A 21,001-nucleotide genomic window follows, 5' to 3' on the forward strand; every position below is an offset into this window, starting at 1 on the left:
ATCCATACCGCGGGATCCGTTGTTCTGTCATTTGATTTGATATTCATGGGTTTGAACCCATCTGGGAATTCATGCTCCATTACTTCATCTGTGAAGCAAAGAGGGTGTGCGGCGCCTCTATGTTGGGCCACACTGTGCCGTACCTCCGATGGAGTCCATTTGCGGTTTCCGGGCCGGGCGTGGCTAGGTTTGTCATGTCCAAATAGGTAGCCATCATTGCGTGTCGAGGCACGTCCTCGCGATCCGTAGATCGATCTTGCGTGTCCTGCTCTACTGTCCAAGTCCTGTCAAAGGTCGTATGTACAACCCCAAGCTGTTTTATTCTTGCCTTTACGGTGAGGTGGGGTGGTCTGGTGTTCGGCTTGAGTTACCGCTTTATCCGGGCCAAGTTGTGGTCGACCTGCCGCATTGTGCGATGATGGTATAGGCTCCAGCGCCTTGTCATCGAACTGAGGTAGCAACCTACGCTTCGGGTAGCTTTTGGCTGCGCCACTATGGCCATATTCTTCGGCGGCCAGGACTTCGGTCCATCTATCATTGAGCAGATCTTGCTCCGCTTGAAGCTGCAGCTGCTTCTTTTTCAGGCTCCGTGAAGTGGCTATTAGCCGGTGTTTGAAGCGCTCCTGCTCTAGAGGTTCCTCAGGCACGATGAAATCCTCGTTGCCTTGGTTATCCTCTTCCTCAGAGAGCGGAAGATAATTACTGTCCTCCGAGTCTCCGTGTATGGCCCATTTTCCCGTTCCCCTGTTTGGAGGTTGCCTTGACAGGGTCTTCATTATTTTCGGCATCGTCCGGAGTATTATTTTTCCAGTGCCCGTACTACAGTCTTTGGAACGATGTGACTTCGAGCAGCGTCGAGGAAGCTGGCGCTTGGGCTGTCTCTCAGTAGGTTTATCCTCAACTGGATCCTCTTTGTCATCGTTGTTAGTTTTTTCAGGCGTGTCCACCATGTATACGTCGTAGAAAGAAGTGGCCGTCCGTCGTCCATTGAATGGCGGGTTTTGGCCTTGCTCCTTGTCGGCATCGTCGTCCGTACTGGCGATGTCTTCGGAGCCATGGTCAAGCATGTCGGTTAAATCCTCGACAGTGGCTATGAAGTGGGTGGCGGGTGGGAAGCAAAATTCCCCATCATCAGCCTCTAGTTCAAACCGTACATAGTTCGGCTGGGAGTCCCCCACCAAGGACAAGTTCTTTAATGAGTTCAGCACATCGCCCAAGGGCGAGTGCTGCACATCGCCCAAGGGCGAGTTCGATATCTGCGGACTCACATGGTTCGGAACTTATACCCGAAGAAGAGTCCGGAGTTCCGGTGACATGAGTATTGCGTGAGGTTAAGTCCATGTGCGGCTCCAATGCCGGGGAATTTGTGGCCTCCGTGGTGGGGTTGAGCCTCCAATCCTTGGATGCCGCAGCGTGCTCTGGATCTAAGGCCAGAGTGGTCACAGGAGCTATCTCCCGGATGCGGTCTGACGACAGATTTAGGTCATGTTCGTCAAGGTGACTAGGAGCGGTCCCGCGGTCTCGAATCCGGTGAAGATCCAATGTCCACAGATGTCCGCAACGTAATTCAAGCTCCCAAATCCGACCTGATGGCCAGGGGCGTAGCTATCGATCTGCTCCAGGTGGCCAAACGAGTTGGTCCGCAACGCGAAGCCACCAAACACGAAGATCTATCCGGGGAGGAAGGTTTCTCGTTGGATAGCGTCACTATCAACGATTGAAGGGGAAATCATACCTTTCGTTGACGGCATAGTGGAACTCTGAATGAAAGCACCAATGTCGGTGTCAGAACCAGCGGATCTCGGGTAGGGTGTCCCGAACTGTGCGTCTAAGGTCGATGGTAATAGGAGACAGGGGACACGATGTTTACCCAGGTTCGGGCCCTCTCTATGGAGGTAATACCGTATGTCATGCTTGATTGATATTGATGAATACGAGTATTACAAGAGTTGATCTACCTCGAGACCGTAATGACTAAACCCTAGAGGTCTAGCTTGTATGGCTATCGTAATGAGTCTCTCTCCCCTCCGGACTAACTCCTCGGTTTATATAAACACCGGGAGGATCTAGGGTTACAAGGTCGGTTACAAAGAAAGGAATCTACACATTTTGTTGCCAAGCTTGCCGTCCACACCAAGGAGAGTACCATCCGGACACGGGGTGGTCTTCGATCTTCGTGTTCTTGATAGCCCATCAGTCCAGCCCACGGCTAACAGGCCAGACGCCCGAGGACCCCTTAGTCCAGGACTCCCTCAGCGAGGGCCCCTCCAGAGGTAATGTTGTCGTTAATGAGGAGGCGAGCCATCGATCCTGCCGTCGACGACACGGAGGAACTCCCAATGAAAGCACCAATGTCAGTGTCAAAATCTGCCGATCTTGGGTAGGGGGTCCCGAACTGTGCGTCTGAGGATCGAAGGTAACAAGAGACAAAGGGGACATGATGTTTCCCTAGGTTCGGGCCCTCTTAATGGAGGTAATACCCTACTTCCTGCTTGATTGATCTTGATGAGTATAGGGGTTACAAGAGTTGATCTACCTCGAGATCGTAATGGCTAAACCCTAGATGTCTAGCCTATATGAATTCTGCTAGCCTCTACGGACTAACCCCTCCGGTTTATATAGACACCAGAGGGGCCTAGGGTTTACAGAGTTGGTTTACAGAGAAAGGAAATCATACATCCAGACGCCAAACTTGCCACCCACGCAAAGGAGTGTCCATCCGGACACGGGGGAAGGCCTTCCATCCTGTATCTTCACGGCCCATCAGTCCGGCCCATGCTATACAGCCCGGACACCTGAGGACCTCATAATCCAGGACTCCCTCACGCACCCCAGAGTTCGAACCTCTCAAGGGTTTGCGGAACCCAGAATCTGACAGTTATAGAAGGGTAACTGATTTTCAAAAATTAAACAAAGCTACTAGGAAAGATCATTATCCTCTACCTTTTATTGACCAAATGCTAGAAAGACTATCTAAACATACGCACTTTTATTTTCTAAATGGATACTCTGGTTTTAACCAAATACATGTGTCACAAGAGGATCAAGAAAAAACTACTTTTACATGCCCTTTTGGTACCTTTGCTTATAGACGTATGCCTTTTGGTTTATGCAATGCACCTACTACGTTTCAAAGATGTATGACTATTAGGTTTTCATGGATGATTTCTCTGTTTACGGAACTTCTTTTGATGATTGCTTAAGCAACCTTGGCCGAGTTTTGTAGATGTGTGAAGAAACTAATCTTGTCTTGAATTGGGAGAAGTGCCACTTTATGGTTAATGAAGGTATTGTCTTGGGGCATTAAATCTCCGAACGAGGTATTGAAGTTGATAGAGCTAAAGTAGATGCTATTGAAAGAATGCCTTGTCCTAAAGATATCAAAGGTATAAGAAATTTCCATAATCATGTTGGTTTCTATAGGAGATTTATTAAATACTTCTCTAAAATTTCTAGGCCTCTTACTAATCTTTTGCAAAAAGATGTTCCATTTGTTTTTTATGATGATTGTGTAGAAGCCTTTGAAGTACTTAAGAAAGCCTTAATTTATGCAGCTATTGTTCAACCACCTGATTGGAACCTACCCTTTGAAATCATGTGTGATCCTAGTGATTATGTTGCTGGTGATGTTCTATGACAAAGAGTTGACAACAAATTAATTGTTATCCATTGTGCTAGTAAAACCCTAGATAGTAATCAAATAAATTAATGTACTATTGAAAAAGTATTTTTAGTAGTTGTGTTTGCTTGTAATAAATTCACATCTTATATTGTTGATCCCAAAGTGATTGTTCACACCGATCATACTGCTATTAAATATCTTATGGAAAAGAAAGATGCTAAACGTAGACTCATTAGGTGGGTTCTTTTGCTACACGACTTTGATTTACACATCACTGATAGGAAAGGCGCTGAGAACCCCGTAGCAGATAAGTAGTCTAGGTTAGAAAATATTCTTGATGACCCACTACCTATTGATAATAGTTTTCTTGATGAACAATTAGTCGTTGTAAATGGTTCTCATAGTAACCCATGGTATGTAGATTATGCCAATTATATTGTAGCTAAATTTATACCACCTAGTTTCACATACCAACAAAATAAAAAAATCTATGATTTTATACATTACTTCTGGGATGGCCCACACCTTTAAAAATAAGGAGTAGATGGTGTTATTAGACGTTGTGTACCAGAGCATGAACAGGAATAAATCCTACGCAAGTGCAACTCCGAGGCTTACAGAGGACACCATGCTGGAGATAGAACTGCACACAAGGTATTACAATCTGGTTTTTATTGGCCTACTCTCTTCAAAGATGCACGTTAGTTTTTCTTGTCTTGTGATGAATGTCAAAGAATTGGCAATATTAGTAGACGTCATGAAATGTCAATGAATTATTCACTTGTTGTTGAACCATTTGATGTTTGGGTATTTGATTATATGTGACCTTTTCCTTCCTCCAATGGGCAGACACATATTTTGGCTGTTGTTGATTACGTTACTAAGTGGGTAGAAGCTATTCCAACTAATAGTGCTGATCACAACACTTCTATTAAAATTCTTAAAGAAGTTATTTTCCCGAGGTTTGGGGTCCTTGGATATTTAATGACCGATGGCGGTTCACACTTTATTCATGGTGCTTTCCATAAATTGCTTTCTAAATATGATGTTAAACATAGAATTACATTTGTATATCATCCCCAGTCTAGTGGTCAAGTAGAATTAAGTAACAGAGAAATCAAATTGATCTTGCAAAAGACTGTTAATAGATTTAGAAAGAATTGGTCTAAGAAACTTGATGATGCACTATGGGCTTATAGAACTGCTTACAAATATCCTATGGGCATGTCTCCGTATATGGTTTATGGCAAAGCATGTCACTTACCTCTCGAACTAGAACATAAAGCTTATTGGGTAATCAAAGAACTCAATTATGATTTCAAACTTGCCGGTGAGAAGAGGTTATTTCACATTAGCTCACTTGGTGAATGGAGAGCCCAAGCCTATGAAAATGCCAAGTTATTTAAAGAAAATGTTAAAAGATGGCATGGCAAAAGAATACAAAAGCGTGAGTTTAATGTAGGTGACCATGTCTTGCTATACAATTATCATTTAAGATTTTTCGCAGGAAAGCTTCTCTCTAAATGGGAAGGACCTTACATTATCGAGGAAGTTTATCGTTCCAGTGCCATCAATATCAACAATGCCGAAGGCAACAACCCAAAGGTGGTGAATGGGAAAAGAATCAAACATTATATCTCAGGTACGCCCATAAATGTTGAGACCAACATTATTTTTTAATAACATCGGAGGAGTGCATAAGGGAAACCTTCCAGAATGCTCCAGAACCCTGAAAAGGAATATGTATGTGATACGGTAAGTGAACTAACTCCAACAGTTTTCCAATGGCAATTTTACTCTGTTTTGGATTTTTTTAAATTAGGATAAGAAGTAGTCCGAACAGCGCACGAGGAGGCGACAAGCCGTGGGGGCGTGCCCTACCCCCTGGCACGCCTCTCAGGCTTGTGGTCACCTCGTGTGCCTTCTGGACTACGTTTTCTCCTAGAATACTTGTTTTGCATGGTAAAAATTCATTATATAATCTCCCAAAGGTTTTGACCACCGTATCATGTCAATTTCTTATGTTCTTGTTTCGTGTTGTTTTCCTGGCAGATCTAAAAATATGTCATCTCAAGAGTCGGTCGGGGAGAGTCGTGTCTCTCAACCGACACCGGATCCAAGAGAATACAACGAAGCTAATACCTTTGGGTGGTCAATGGAGGAAGAGATGGAAGCTGGCCTAAAAAGAGTGGATTCCATGGAAGAGGAGCAAGAAGTGACCTCTCTCCCTCAACCTAATGGGGGCATGAAGAATTCACGAGATCAGTCCTTTCGGATACGGTGAAACCTCCTGGTGCAAAATTTATCTCTTACAATAACTTGAAAAAGAGTGTTGATTTTTCCTCCGCGGCCAGGATGCATCCATGGGTGGACGGTGCTCTAACTATCATAGGCAAACTCCGCAAGGAAGTTATGGATCTCAAGCAGCAAAATTATAAGCTCGAAGAAGAGAATCGCATCCTAAAGGGAATTATTGCCAAGAATATTGCACCACCACCTCCGAAGAAGGAGACTTGAGTACATGGGTATGGGAACTCCCCTTGGCTTGTTCCAAGCTTGGGGGAGGTGCCTCTGTGTCGTATCACCATCACATCTTTATCTTTATCATTTATCTTAGTTCGATCCTTTTGGCTATATCTTGATCTAGTAGAATAGAAGTTTTAGTATGATTTAGTATTTGACTTTTGCTTTTTGATCTATCTATGTAATCGAGTCCGAGAGTTATATAATAAATACTAGTTTTGAGTCGATGGCTTTGCTTTCTTTCTTTGATCTTGGAAAAGAAAATACAATAAAAAGAAGTAAAAAGATTATATGATGAATGTATGGAGAGTGATGACTTCGCATATAAAGAGTATGATAAATAAAATTTGTTGAGAGTTGACAAACATAGTTTTGGTTATTGTTGCAATTAATAGGAAGTAATAAAGAAAGAGAGGTTTCACATATAAATATACTATCTTGGACCTTTTTGTGATTGTGAGCACTCATTAAAATATTATATGCTAATAAGTTGATGTTGGACAAGGAAGACAACATAATGGGTTATGTTTTCTTAAATCTGAATAGAAGTTATATTGTCATGGATCCTCCAACATGTTAAGCTTGCTTCTCATCCTATGCTAGCCAAATCTTTCGCACCAAGTAGAGATACCACTTGTGCATCTAAAATCCTTTAACCAGTTTTGCAATGAGAGTCCACTGTATCTACCTATGGATTGAGTAAGATCCTTCAAGTAATTTGTCATTGGTGCAAGCAATAAAAATTGTTGTCTAAATATGTATGATCTTTTGGTGTGAGGAAAATAAACTTTATACGAACTTGTGATATGGAAGAAATAAAAGCAACGTGCTGCATAATAAAGTTCTTTATCACAAGCGGCAATATAAAGTGACATTCTTTTGCATAAAGATTTTGTGCATCCAACCATAAAAGCGCATGACAACCTCTGCTTCCCTCTGTGAAGGGCCTATTTTTTATTTTTATCTCCTACCTTTACACAAGAGTCGTGGTGATCTTCATCCTTCCTTTTTACACTCTTTACCATGTGTTGGGGAAAGATCCAGACACATATCCATTCGGATGTAGGTGATCATAAATTATTATTGTTGACATTACCCTTGAGGTAAAAGGTTGGGGGGCAAAACTATAAGCCCCTATCTTTCTCTGTTTCCGATTAAGGCTTTGATCTCATAAATATCACATGAGTATTAGCAATTATGAAAGACTAGAAGATGGCTGAGTATGTGGACTTGCTACATAAAAGCTCTTACATTGACTCTTTCCGATATTATGATAAATTGTGATTGCTTCAGTGACATAGATCATAGTTTGTTAGTTCTCAATAAAGTTTTTGGTTCATACTTTACCTTGTGAATGAATTATCACTTTACCATAAGAAGTTATATGCTAATATGTTGTTGCTCTAAAGATGATCATGATGCCTTCATGTCCGTATTTTATTTTATCGACACCTCTATCTCTAAACATGTGGACATGATCATCGATGTCGGCTTTCACTTGAGGACAAGCGAGGTCTAAGCTTGGGGGAGTTGATACGTCCATTTTGCATCTTGCTTTTATGTTGATATTTATTGCATTATGGGCTATTATTTCACATTATAGTACACTACTTATGCATTTCTCTCTTATTTGACAAGATTGACATCAAGAGGGAGAATGCTGGCAGCTGGAATTCTACACCAGAAAGGAGAAAATTTGAGATACATATTCTAAACAACTCCAAATGTCTTGAAACTTTACGGAGAATTATTTTGGAATATAGAAAAAATATTGGGCAAATAAACAATAGAAGGGGACCGACCAGGTGGCCACAAGCCTAGGGCGCGCCCTACCCCCAGGGTGTGCCCCCAGGGCTTCGTCCAGTGGCCATCTTTTGCTATATGAAATGTTTTGACATAGAAAAATCAGAATGAAGCTTTTGGGACAAAGCGCCGCCATCTCGAAGAGGAACCTGGGCAGAAGCAATCTAGGGCTCCGACGGAGCTATTCTTCCAGGGAAAGTTCCCTCCCGAAGGGGGAAATCAAAGCCATCGTCATCACCAATGATCCTCTCATCGAGGGAGGGCCAATCTTCATCAACATCTTCACCAGCACCATATCCTCTCATACCCTAGTTCATCTCTTGTATTAAATCTTTGTCTCAAAATCTCAGATTGGTACATGTGGGTTGCTAGTAGTGTGGATTACTCCTTGTAGTTGACGCTAGTTGGTTTATTTGGTGGAAGATCATATGTTTCGAGGACATGGGAGAAGTCTTGTTATAAGTAATCATGTGAATTTGGTATTCATTCGATATTTTGATGAGACGTATGTTGTCTTTCCTCTAGTGGTGTTATGTGAACGTTGACTACATGACACTTCACCATGATTTGGGCTAGGGCAAGGCGTTGGGAAGTAATAAGTAGATGAAGGGTTGCTAGAGTGAGAGAACCTTAAACCCTAGTTTATGTATTGCTTCGTAAGGGGCAGATTTGGATCCACATGTTTCATACTGTGGTTAGATTTATCTTAGTTCTTCTTTCATAGTTGCAGATGCTTGTGTGAGGGGTTAATCATAAGTGGGAAGCTTGTGCAAGTAAGGATAACACCCAAGCACCTGTCCACCACCCACATATCAAGTTATCAAAGTAACAAATGTGAATCATATGAGCATCATGAAAACTAACTTGAAAGTAATTCCCATGTGTCCTCAGGAGCGCTTTGCTTAATATAAGAGTCCGTCCAGGCTTGTCCTTTGCTATAAAACAGATTGGGCCACCTTCCTGCACCTTTGCTACACTTTTTACTTGTTACTCGTTACAAATTATCTTCTCACAAAACAATCTGTTAGTGATAACATCAGTGCTTGCAAAAAATACCTTGCTGAAAACCGCTTGTCATTACCTTCTGCTCCTCGTTGGGTTCGACACTCTTACTTATCAAACAATGTATGATTGATCCCCTATACTTGTGGGTCATCACATCCATAAACTTAAAACATGAGTAGGGAAATTTCTTATCATCTTCATTCTCTCCTATGATTATGCAACATGTTCATGATCAAGTTGCTTAAAATTCATTATATAGTTCCCAAGGGAGATGATCTTAGTGGGAGGAAAATACTTGCAAATAAAAGCATCCTTACACTTATTCCATGAATCAATACTATTTTTAGGAAAGGACAAAAACCAAGTTTTAGCATGATCTCGTAGCAAGAATGGAAATAGCTTCAATTTAACAATATCATTATCCACATATTTTTTCTTTTGCATACCACACAATTCAACGAAAGTATTAAGATGGGATGCAGAATCTTAATAAGGCTACCAGAAAATTGTTCTTTCCTAACAAAATTCAATAGAGTGGCATTAATTTCATAAGATTCCGTAGTAGTGGCGGGAGCAATAGGAGTACTAATAAAATCACTATCATTAGTATTCAAATAATCACACAACTTAGTATTTTCTTGACATATCATGACAAAGCAAGCAATCTAGCACACAAGCAAACAAAGGGCAAATGAAAAGACGAACGAAAAGAAGGTAAATAAAAAGGAAAATATTTTTGTGTTTTTCTGAAAATGTTTTAGAAGTGGGGGAGAGGAAAATGAGAGGCAAATGGCGAATAATGTAAATGCAAGAGATGAGAGTTTATGATGGGTACTTGGTAGGCTTGGCGTTGATCCTCCTCGGCAACGGCGTCAGAAATTCTTCCTATTGTTTCTTGAGCTTGCGTTGGCTTTTCCCTTGAGGAGGAAAGGGTGATGCAGCAAAGTAGAGATAAGTATTTCCGTCAGTTAAGAACCAACGTATCAATCCAGTAGGAGGAAACATGATACGTCTCCATCGTATCTACTTTTCCAAACTCTATTGCCCTTGTTCTGGACTCTAATTTGCATTATTTGAGTGGAACTATCTCGGACTGATGTTGTTTTCAGCAGAATTGCCATGGTGTTATTATTGTGCAGAAATAAAAGTTCTCGGATTGACCTGGAAATTTACGAAGAATTTTTGTGGAATATATAAAAAAAATACTGGCGCAAGAATTAACCAGAGGGGTCCACCCAGAGGCCACAAGCCTGGGGGCCCCCTGGGGCGTGCCTAGAGGGCTTGTGGGCCCCTTGGACCTCCTCTAAGCCTAAATCCAACTCTATATAACCCTATTCAGGGAGAGAAAAATCAGAGAGAAGGATTCATCATGTTTTACAAAACGGAGCCGCCGCCGCCTCCTATTCTTCATCGGGAAGGCTGATCCAGAGTCCATTTGGGGCTCCGAGGAGGGAGATTCGTCACCATCATCATCACAAACCTTCCTCCATCACCAATTTAATGATGATCACTGTCGTTCGTCAGTAATTCCATCATAGGCTTCCTGGACGGTGATGGGTTGGATGAGATTTATCATGTAATCAAGTTAGTTTTGTTAGGGTTTGATCCCTAGTATCCACTATGTTCTGAGATTGATGTTGCTACGATTTTTCTATACCTAATGCTTGTCACTAGGGCCCGAGTGCCGAGATTTCAGATCTGAACCTATTATGTTTTCATGAATATATTTATGTTCTTGATCCTATCTTGCAAGTTGTAGACACCTATTACGAATTATGATCCGCATACCCCAAAGTGACAATAATTTGGATTCTTTCTGGTGATTACTGTAGTTTGAGGAGTTCATGTATTCACTAAGTGCTAATGCTTTGTTCTGGTTCTCTATTAAAAGGAGGCCTTAATATCCTTTAGTTTCCATTAGGACCCCACTGCCACGGGACTGTATGACAAAAGATGTCATGCAAGTTTTTTTTACATAAGCATGTATAACTATAAACAGAATACATACCTGCATTATATTGATGAATTGGAGCTAGTTCTGTGTCACGCTAGGTTATGACTGCTACATGATGAATATTATCCAACACAATTATCATTGCCGATCCAATGCCTGCGAGCTTTTCACATATTGATCTTTGCTAAGTTACTTTCGTTGCTACTGTTGTTACAATCACTACAAAACTGCTACTGTTACTTTAGCCCCATTACCATTACTTTGATACTACTTTGCTACTTAAAACTTTGTAGTAGATATTAAGTCTTTCAGGTGTGGTTGAATTGACAACTCAACTGCTAATACTCATGAATATTCTTTGGCTCCCCTTGTGTCGAATCAATAAATTTGGGTTGAATAGTCTACCCTCGAAAACTGTTGTGATCACCTATACTTGTGGGTTATCAAGACCTTTTTCTGGCGCCGTTGTCGGGGAGCATAGCTCTATTCTCTGAGTCACTTTAGGATTTATATCTATTGATCACTATGAAGAATTTGAAATATACCAAAACCAAGATTTTTCTCTCTAGAACAAGGGGAGGTAAGGAACTGCCATCTAGATCTGCACTTGATTCACCTTCTGTTTGAATAAGCTGGCAACACCTACAGATGCTACTTCTGTTATGCATGATTCCTATGATGATACTACTACTTTGTTTGATAATACTTTGCCACTAGGTGAATTTCTTAATGAACAACTTGCTAGAGCTAAAGATATTGAGAATGCTGAAACTGATGAAATTATTGAAACTGGACACTTTGAAACACCTGCTAGACTTAGGTCTCCTAGATATGAACTTCATGTTATACCTAAGGGTTATATTATGGATGGAGAGGTAGCTAGGGACTTTCTTGCTTGTAAATATAGAGAGGATCTTAAGAAATTGCTTGTCAAGTTGAAAGAAAAATCTTTGAATGCTAGAATGCAATATGATCCTAAGTTTGCTACTCACATATCTTTGTTACTGATAAGGATTATGAATTCTCTGTCGATCCTGAGTTAATTACTTAGGTTGAATCTGATCCTTTCCATGGTTATGACTCGAAAACTATGGTGGAACATCTTACTAAATTAAATGACATAGCCACTCTATTTTCTCATGAGGAAAAAATTGCTATTAGTATATTCTTAAGTTGTTTCCTTTCTTGTTAAAGGGTGATGCTAAGATATGGTTTAATCCCTTGCTCCTGGTTGTGTGCGTAGTCCCCAGGATATGGTATATTACTTCTCTGAAAAATATTTCCCTACTCATAGGAAACAAGCTGCTTTACAAGAAAAAATTAACTTTGTGCAAATTGAAGAAGAGATTCTCCCACAAGCTTGGGGAGGCTTCTCCAATTACTTAATGCTTTGCCTGATCATCCTCTCAAGAAAAATGAAATAATTGATATATTTTATAATGGACTAATCGATGCTTCTAGGTACCACTTAGATAGTTGTGTTGGTTGTGTTTTCAGGGAACGAACCATTGAACAAGTTGAAGTACAATTGAATAATATATTGAGTAATGATAATTATTGGACTCTTCCTGAACCACCTCCTAAGCCAACTCCGAAGAAGAGGGGTATTCTATTTCTCAGTCCTGAAGATATGCAAGAGGTAAAGAAATCTATGAAAGAAAAGGTATTAAAGCTAAAGATGTTTAGAACTGACCACCTATCAAAGAAATACATGGTCTTGATAACCTGACACAGGTAGTAGAGGTGAATTCTCTCTATAGATTTGATGAAGGTGGTATTCCTCATAATAAATCTACTAGTCAATGCTTGGTTGAAGTTGATAACTTTATTGTTAAACAAGAAACTTCAATGCATATGTTAGTACACAATTGAAATGAAATGCTTATATGCTTGAACGCTTGGGTGATTATATGTGTAGAACTATTAATGATCTCAAGATTGTTAGTAAATATGCTTCTATGGTAAAAACTCAAGTAGAGCAAGTTCTTAAGGCACAAAATGATTTTATGAATGAAATGGATAATAAAATGAATGATCATGATATTAGAGTTATGACTAGAGGAGGTAAAATGACTCGGGAACCTTTGTATCCTGAAGGTCATCCTAAAAGAATCGAATAAGATTGTGAGAGAATTAATACTGATTCACCTAGTCCTCCTAGTAATAAAAATAAAAAGAAAAGTTATAGGATTTTGCGTGCTTCTAGTGAACCTGTTATAGACACACCTGAGAACCCAAATGATATTTCTATTTGTGCTGCTGAAACACAATTTGGTGATGAACATGAACCTAGTAATAATTTTAATGATGATTTTCATGTTGATGCTCAACCTAGTAATGATAATCATGTGGAGAGAGAACCTGCTATTGATCTTGATAACCCACAACCTAAGAATAAAGGATATGATAAGAGAGACTTCATTTCTAGGAAACATGGTAAAGAAAGAGAACCATGGGTTCAGAAACCCATGCCCTTTCCTCCTAAACCATCCAAGAAAAAGGATGATGAAGAATTTGAGCGCTTTGGTGAAATGCTTACACCTGTCTTTTTGCGCTTGCGGTTGACTGATATTCTGAAAATGTCTCCTTATGCTAAGTATATGAAAGAAATTGTTACGAGTAAAGGAAAGATACCGGAAGCTGAAATTTCCACCATGCTTGCTAATTATACATTTAAGGATGGAATACCAAAGAAAGTAGGAGATCCAAGAATACCAACTATACCATGCTCCATTAAAAGAAACTATGTTAAAACTACTTTATGTGATTTGGTAGTTGGTGTTAGTGTTATGCCTTTCTCTTTGTATCGTAGACTTGATTTGAATAAGTTGACACCCACTGAAATCTCTTTACAAATGGCCGATAAATCAACTACTATACCCATCGGTATTTGTCAGGTTGTGCCTGTCGTAGTTGCAAATGTTACTATCTTAACAGACTTTGTTATTCTTGATATTCTCGATGACGACAGTATGTCAATCATTCTTGGTAGACCCTTTTTGAAAACTGCAGGGGCTGTTATTGATTGCAACAAAGGCAATGTCACTTTTCATGTTAATGGTAATGAGCATATGGTACACTTCCCGAAGAAACAACTCAAGTTAATAGCATCAACTCTATTGGAAAATTTTCAACTATTGCTATTGGAGGTTTTGAATTCCCTATTCCTACTGTCAAAAAGATATATGATATTCTAATTGTTGGGGACATGCATATCCCCATTGAGGTAACCTAGTAATATACTAAGATTCTCCTGTTTTATGTCATTCAGGAAAAGTTTGTTAATACGACTTGATCAACCTTATTAATGGATTCCTTTTTGGCGGGCATGAGATGAATGAATTTAGTAAACACAACCTTCTGTACCTACTTTTTACTTTCTATTATTTAGAAAAAATAAAGCAAAAATTCTATTATTTTCCTATTTACTAAATTATCCGTGCAATAAAAAATGACCAAAAATAAAAGTTCTCCAAATGCCCTGAAATTTAGTATGATTTTTTCTGGAATATATAAGGATTTTTGGCTCTGAAAACACAGCAGGGGGTGCACCAGTGGGCCACAAGCCCACAGGGCGCGCTCAGCCCCCTGGGCGCGCTTACAGGTCTTGTGGGTCCTCCTCACTTATGCTAGCACCCATTCACTTCGTCTTCCTCTAGAAAAAATCCCACCATTGCTCAAACCCGTGTTCTAGGTCATTCTGCTGCCATATTCGACCTCCTTGTTCGGAGCTTGTTTTTGAAACTGTTTTGGGAGATTGTTCTTCGGTATGTGACTCCTCCAATGGTCCAATTAGTTTTTGTTCTAGTGCTTTATATATTGTAAATTTTTGCTATTGTGGTGACCTTGTTCTTGAGCTTGCATGTCAAATTTATATGGTCCAAAGTAGTTTTGATGCATGATATAGCCTCTAGACACTTGTGGGAGTAGTTGCTATCAATCTGGTTGAGTTTTGTTCACTTTTATTTTGAGTCACTAAAAATTTCAGAAATTTTCATAGGAAAGAAAAACCATGAGGAAGTGGTTAAGGGGTTCTTCAAGCTGGAATTTAGAGGGAAATGAGAATGAGAAGAAGAAGAAGAAGAACCGCAATTACAACATTCCTCACGCTGCGGAGGTTCGGCCATGTGAATGGCCAAGTGATGCGTTCTTGAGGGAGACCGGAATTTATGATGACTTCTATTATTTGGTGGATAATGCTGGCATCAGTGCCTTCCTCCAAGATAAATGTAACCAATACGTCCTACTCACTAATACCTTCGTGATAAATTTTCACTTTCATTCTAGGAAGGATCCTCCCATGGTAGAATTTCACTTGTATGATATGCCTAAGCGAATGACACTTTATGATTTTTGCGATGTTTGCAAATTAATTTATGAGGGCAGCGTCAGTGAACCACGCCCTAGAGATGTGGATGACTTTATTGCTGAAACTATTGTGGGGGAAAGAGAGGGGTGTCGGAAGCAAGAGTGGCTAGCTTACATTTTCTTGTTTTACGTTGTTACTCATTATTAGTTGGGAGATGTTTGATTGGTCGTGGGGAGCGTGGAGGCCTTAGTGGCCCTGACCTTGCTATTTTGCGGCATGCTTTATATTGCGATAGAACTTTCAGTCTCGCCACTATTGTTGCTCGGAGGTTAAACATGAACCGCTCGAAGGGCCCTATCTTTGGATGTATCTATGCCTCCCGGCACTACAAAAAAAGACACATCCATGACATTTTGGGCCGAATGAATTTTTTTCTGTCATACTTATGACACTTCTATGGCGATAATGGTGACAAAACCCGGTATCATCATAGATGTGGTGGGCTCCTACTTCTATGACAAAAAATCATGATAGAAAATGGGTTTTTCGTCCTGGGTGGGCCGGAGACGCAGCTGCATAACATTCTTTGGACCGTCCATGATGGAAAAACCGTGGTAGAAGCGAGGGCGATGAAAATATCAGGGACTTCCCGGTTACGGTGGGTGGTCGAGGGCCGAGCAATGCACATTTCTCTCGTACGTACGCGCATGTGTGCGAGGCGTTGGGCTCAAACTGAACCCGAGCGAGGCTTTGGGCTCTAAGTGAACTCGAGCAATTGCACTAGCTACGTTACTGAACCCGAGCGATCGATCCCTTGTTGTTAACTAAACCCGAGTGATTCCTTCGCTACTGCTGCTAACTGAAGCCGATCGAACACTGCTACCTGCTTTCCTTGATGAACAGGACCCCGTGGTAGTAGAGGTCGTTGCCGCTGGATGAACAGTACCCCAATCGATCGAGCCGGTGGATGAACAGGACCCCGTGGAGGGGTGGATGAACAGGACGCCGTGGAGGGCTGGATGAACGGGACCCCATGGAGGGCTGGTTGAAGAGTAGCCGGTGGAGGGCTGGATGAACAGTAGCCCGTGGAGGGGTGGTTGAACAGGACCCCGTGGAGAGGGTTGGTTGAACAGCAGCCGGTGGAGGAGCGCGCGGTGGAGGCTGGATGAACAGGAGCCCGTGGATGAACAGTCATAGGTGGAGGCTAGAGGAGGTCGACGGTGGATGAACAGTAGCCCATGAAGGCTAGAGGAGGTCGATGGTGGAGATGAATAGTATCCCATGGAGGACCGTTTTGCGGTACGCCACACCCCTCCCGATGAACAGTACCCCCATTTCGACCGTAGTGCTCCAACAAAAGTCCGTTTCCTACGTTTTGCAATACGCCACACCCCTCCCGATCAACAGGACCCCTTTTCCACCGTAGGAGGTCCGTTTCCTCCATATTGTGGTACGCCAGATGATGTCTACTACACAACCTTCTTCTTGTAGACGTTGTTGGGCCTCCAAGTATGGAGGTTTGTAGGACAGTAGCAAATTTCCCTCAAGTGGATGACCTAAGGTTTATCAATCCGTGGGAGGCGTAGGATGAAGATGGTCTCTCTCAAGCAACCCTGCAACCAAATAACAAAGAGTCTCTTGTGTCCCCAACACACCCAAAACAATGGTAAATTGTATAGGTGCACTAGTTCGGCGAAGAGATGGTGATACAATTGCAATATGGAAGATAGATATAGGATTTTGTTATCTGAAAATATAAAAACAGCAACATAACTAATGATAAAAGCGAGCACAAATGGTATTGAAATGCGTGGAAACAAGGCCTTGGGTTCATACTTTCACTAGTGCAATTCCTCTCAACAATAATAACATAATTGGATCATATAACTATCCCTCAGCATGCAACAAAGAGTCACCCCAAAGTCACTAATAGCGGAGAACGAACGATGAGATTATGGTAGGGTACGAAACCACCTCAAAGTTATTCTTTCTAATCAATCCGTTGGGCTATTCCTATAAGTGTTACAAACAGCCCTAGAGTTCGTACTAGAATAACACCTTAAGACACAAATCAACCAAAACCCTAATGTCACCAAGATACTCCAATGTCACCTCAAGTATCCGTGGGTATGATTATACGATATGCATCACAATCTCAGATTCATCTATTCAACCAACACATAAAACCTCAAAGAGTGCGCCAAAGTTCCTACCAGAGAATCACGGCGAAAACGTGTGCCAACCCCTATGCCTAGGTTCATGGGCGGAACCCGCAAGTTGATCACCAAAACATACATCAAGTGAATCACGTGGTATCCCATTGTCACCACAGATACGCACGGCAAGACATACATCAAGTGTTCTCAAATCTTTAAAGACTCAATCCGATAAGATAACTTCAAAGGGGAAACTCAATCCATTACAAGACAGAGAGAGAGGGGGAGAAGAAACATCATAGGATCCAAATATAATAGCAAAGCCCGCGATACGTTAAGATCGTATCACCTCAAGCACATGAGAGAGAGAGAGAGATCAAACACATAGCTACTGGTACATACCCTCACCCCCGAGGGAGAACTACTCCCTCCTCGTCATGGAGAGCACCGGGATGATGAAGATGGCCACCAAAGAGGGATTCCCCCTCCGACAGGGCGCCGGAATGGGTCTAGATTGGCTTTCGGTGGCTACGGAGGCTTCTGGCGGCGGAACTCTTGATCTATTGTGCTTCCCGATCGTTTTAGGGTATATGGAGATATATAGGCGGAAGAAGTACGTCAGGGGAGCCACGAGGGGCCCACGAGGGTGGAGGGTGCGCCCAGGGGTGTGGGTGCGCCCCCTAACTCGTGGCTTCCTTGTTGCTTCCCTTACGTGGAGTCCAAGTCTCCCGGCTTGCTTTCCTTCCAAAAATAAGTTCCGTGAAGTTTCAGGTCATTTGGACTCCGTTTAATTTTCCTTTTCTGCGATACTCTCAAACAAGGAAAAAACAGAAACTGGCACTAGGCTCTAGGTTAATAGGTTAGTCCCAAAAATCATATAAAATAGCATATAAAGGCATATAAAACATCCAACGTTGACAATATAATAGCATGGAACAATCAAAAATTATAGATATGTTGGAGACGTATCAGCATCCCCAAACTTAATTCATGCTCGTCCTCGAGTAGGTAAATGATAAAAACAGAATTTTTGATGTGGAATGCTACCTAATATTTATCCATGTAGTTCTCTTTATTGTGGCAAGAATATTCAGATCCATAAGATTCAAGACAAAAGTTTAATATTGACATAAAAATAATAATACTTCAAGCATACTAACTAAGCAATCATGTCTTCTCAAAATAACATGGCCAAAGAAAGTTCATCCCTACAAAATCATATAGGTTGGTCATGCTCCATTTTCGTCACACAAGAATACTCTCATCATGCACAACCCCGATGACAAGCCAAGCAATTGTTTCATACTTTAGTAATCTCAAACCTATAAACCTTCACGCAATACATGAGCGTGAGCCAGGGATATAGCACTATGGGTGGAATAGAATATGATGAGGGGGTTATGTGGAGAAGACAAAAAGGAGAAAGTCTCACATTGACACGGCTAATCAATGGGCTAGGGAGATGCCCATCAATTGATGTCAATGCAAGGAGTAGGGATTGCCATGCAACAGATGCACTAGAGCTATAAATGTATGAAAGATCAATAAAAGAAACTAAGTGGGTGTGCATCCAACTTGCTTGCTCACGAAGACCTAGGGCACTTGAGGAGGCCCATTGTTGGAATATACAAGCCAAGTTCTATAATGAAAAATTCCCACTAGTATATTAAAGTGACAAAACAAGAGACTCTCTATCATGAGGATTATGGTGCTACTTTGAAGCACAAGTGTGGCGAAGGATAGTAGCATTGTCCCTTCTCTCTTTTTCTCTCATTTTTTGGACCTTCTCTTTCTTTTTTTATGGCCTTTCTCTTTTTTTATTTCCTCACTTGGGACAATGCTCTAGAAAATGATGATCATCACACTTCTATTTATTTACAACTCAATGATTACAACTCGATGCTAGAACAAAAGATGACTATATGAATGCCTCCAGCGGTGTACCGGGATTGCGATGAATCAAGAGTGACATGTATGGAAGGATTATGAATGGTGGCTTTGCCACAAATACGATTTTAACTACATGATCATGCAAAGCAATATGACAATGATGAATGTGTCATGATAAACGGAATGGTGGAAATTTGCATGGCAATATATCTCGGAATGGCTATGGAAATGCCATAATAGGTAGGTATGGTGACTATTTTGAGGAAGATATAAGGAGGTTTATGTGTGAAAGAGTGTATCATATCACGGGGTTTGGACGCACCAGCGAAGTTTTCACCAACTCATAATGTGAGAAAGGGCAATGCACGGTACCGAAGAGGCTAGCAATGATGGAAGGGTGAGAGTGCGTATAATCGATGGACTCAACATTAGTCATAAAGAACTCACATAATTATTGCAAAAATCTACAAGTCATCAAAAACCAAGCACTACACGCATGCTCCTAGGGGGATAGATTGGTAGGAAAAGACCATCGCTCGTCCCCGACCGCCACTCATAAGGAAGACAATCAAAGAACACCTCATGTTTCAAATTTGTTACATAACGTTTACCATACGTGCATGCTACGGGACTAGCAAACTTCAACACAAGTACTTATAAAATTCACAACTACTCAACTAGCATGACTTTGATATTATTACCTCCATATCTCAAAACAATCATCAAGGATCAAACTTCTCTTAGTATTCAATGCACTTATATGAAACTTTTTATTATATCCCTCTTGGATACCCATCATATTAGGACTAGTTTCATAACCAAAGAAAACTACAATGCTGTTCTAAAGACTCTCAAAATAATATAAGTGAAGCATGAGATTTCATCTATTTCTATAAAATAAAATCACCACCGTGCTCTAAAAGATATAAGTGAAGCACTAGAGCAAATGACAAACTACTCCAAAAGATATAAGTGAAGATCAATGAGTAGTTGAATAATTATGCAACTATGTGAAGACTCTCTAACATTAATAATTTCAGATCTTGGTATTTAATTCAAACAGCAAGCAAAACTAAATAAAACAAAATTACTCTCCAAGCAAAACACATATCATGTGGCGAATAAAAATATAGCTCCAAGTAAAGTTACCGATGAACGAAGACGAAAGAGGGGATGCCTTCCGGGGCATCCACAAGATTAGGCTCTTGGTTGTCCTTTAATATTACCTTGGGGTACCTTGGGCATCCCTAATCTTAGGCTCTTGCCACTCCTTATTCCATAGTCCATCGACTCTTTACCCAAAACTTGAAAACTTCACAACACAAAACTTAACAGAAAACTCGTAAGCTCCGTTAGCATAAGAAAAAAAAATCACCACTTAGGTACTGTTGTGAACTCATTCTCAATTCATATTGGTGTAATATCTACTGTATTCCAACTTATCTATGGTTCATACCCTCATAGATTCATCAAAATAAGCAAACAACACATCGAAAACAGAATCTGTCAAAAAAAGAAAAGTCTGTAGTAATCTGTAACAAACGTATACTTCTGGAACACATAAAATTCTAAAATAAATAGCTGGACGTGAGGAATTTATCTATTAATCATCTACAAAAAGAATTAACTAAATAGCACTCTCCAAATAAAAATGGCAGCAATTCTCGTGAGCGCTAAAGTTTCTGTTTTTTACAACAAGATCAACAAGACTTTCCCCAAGTCTTACCAATGGTTCTACT

The sequence above is a fragment of the Triticum urartu genome, chromosome 5, assembly GCF_003073215.2.
Source record: "Triticum urartu cultivar G1812 chromosome 5, Tu2.1, whole genome shotgun sequence".
Classification (NCBI taxonomy): domain Eukaryota; kingdom Viridiplantae; phylum Streptophyta; class Magnoliopsida; order Poales; family Poaceae; genus Triticum; species Triticum urartu.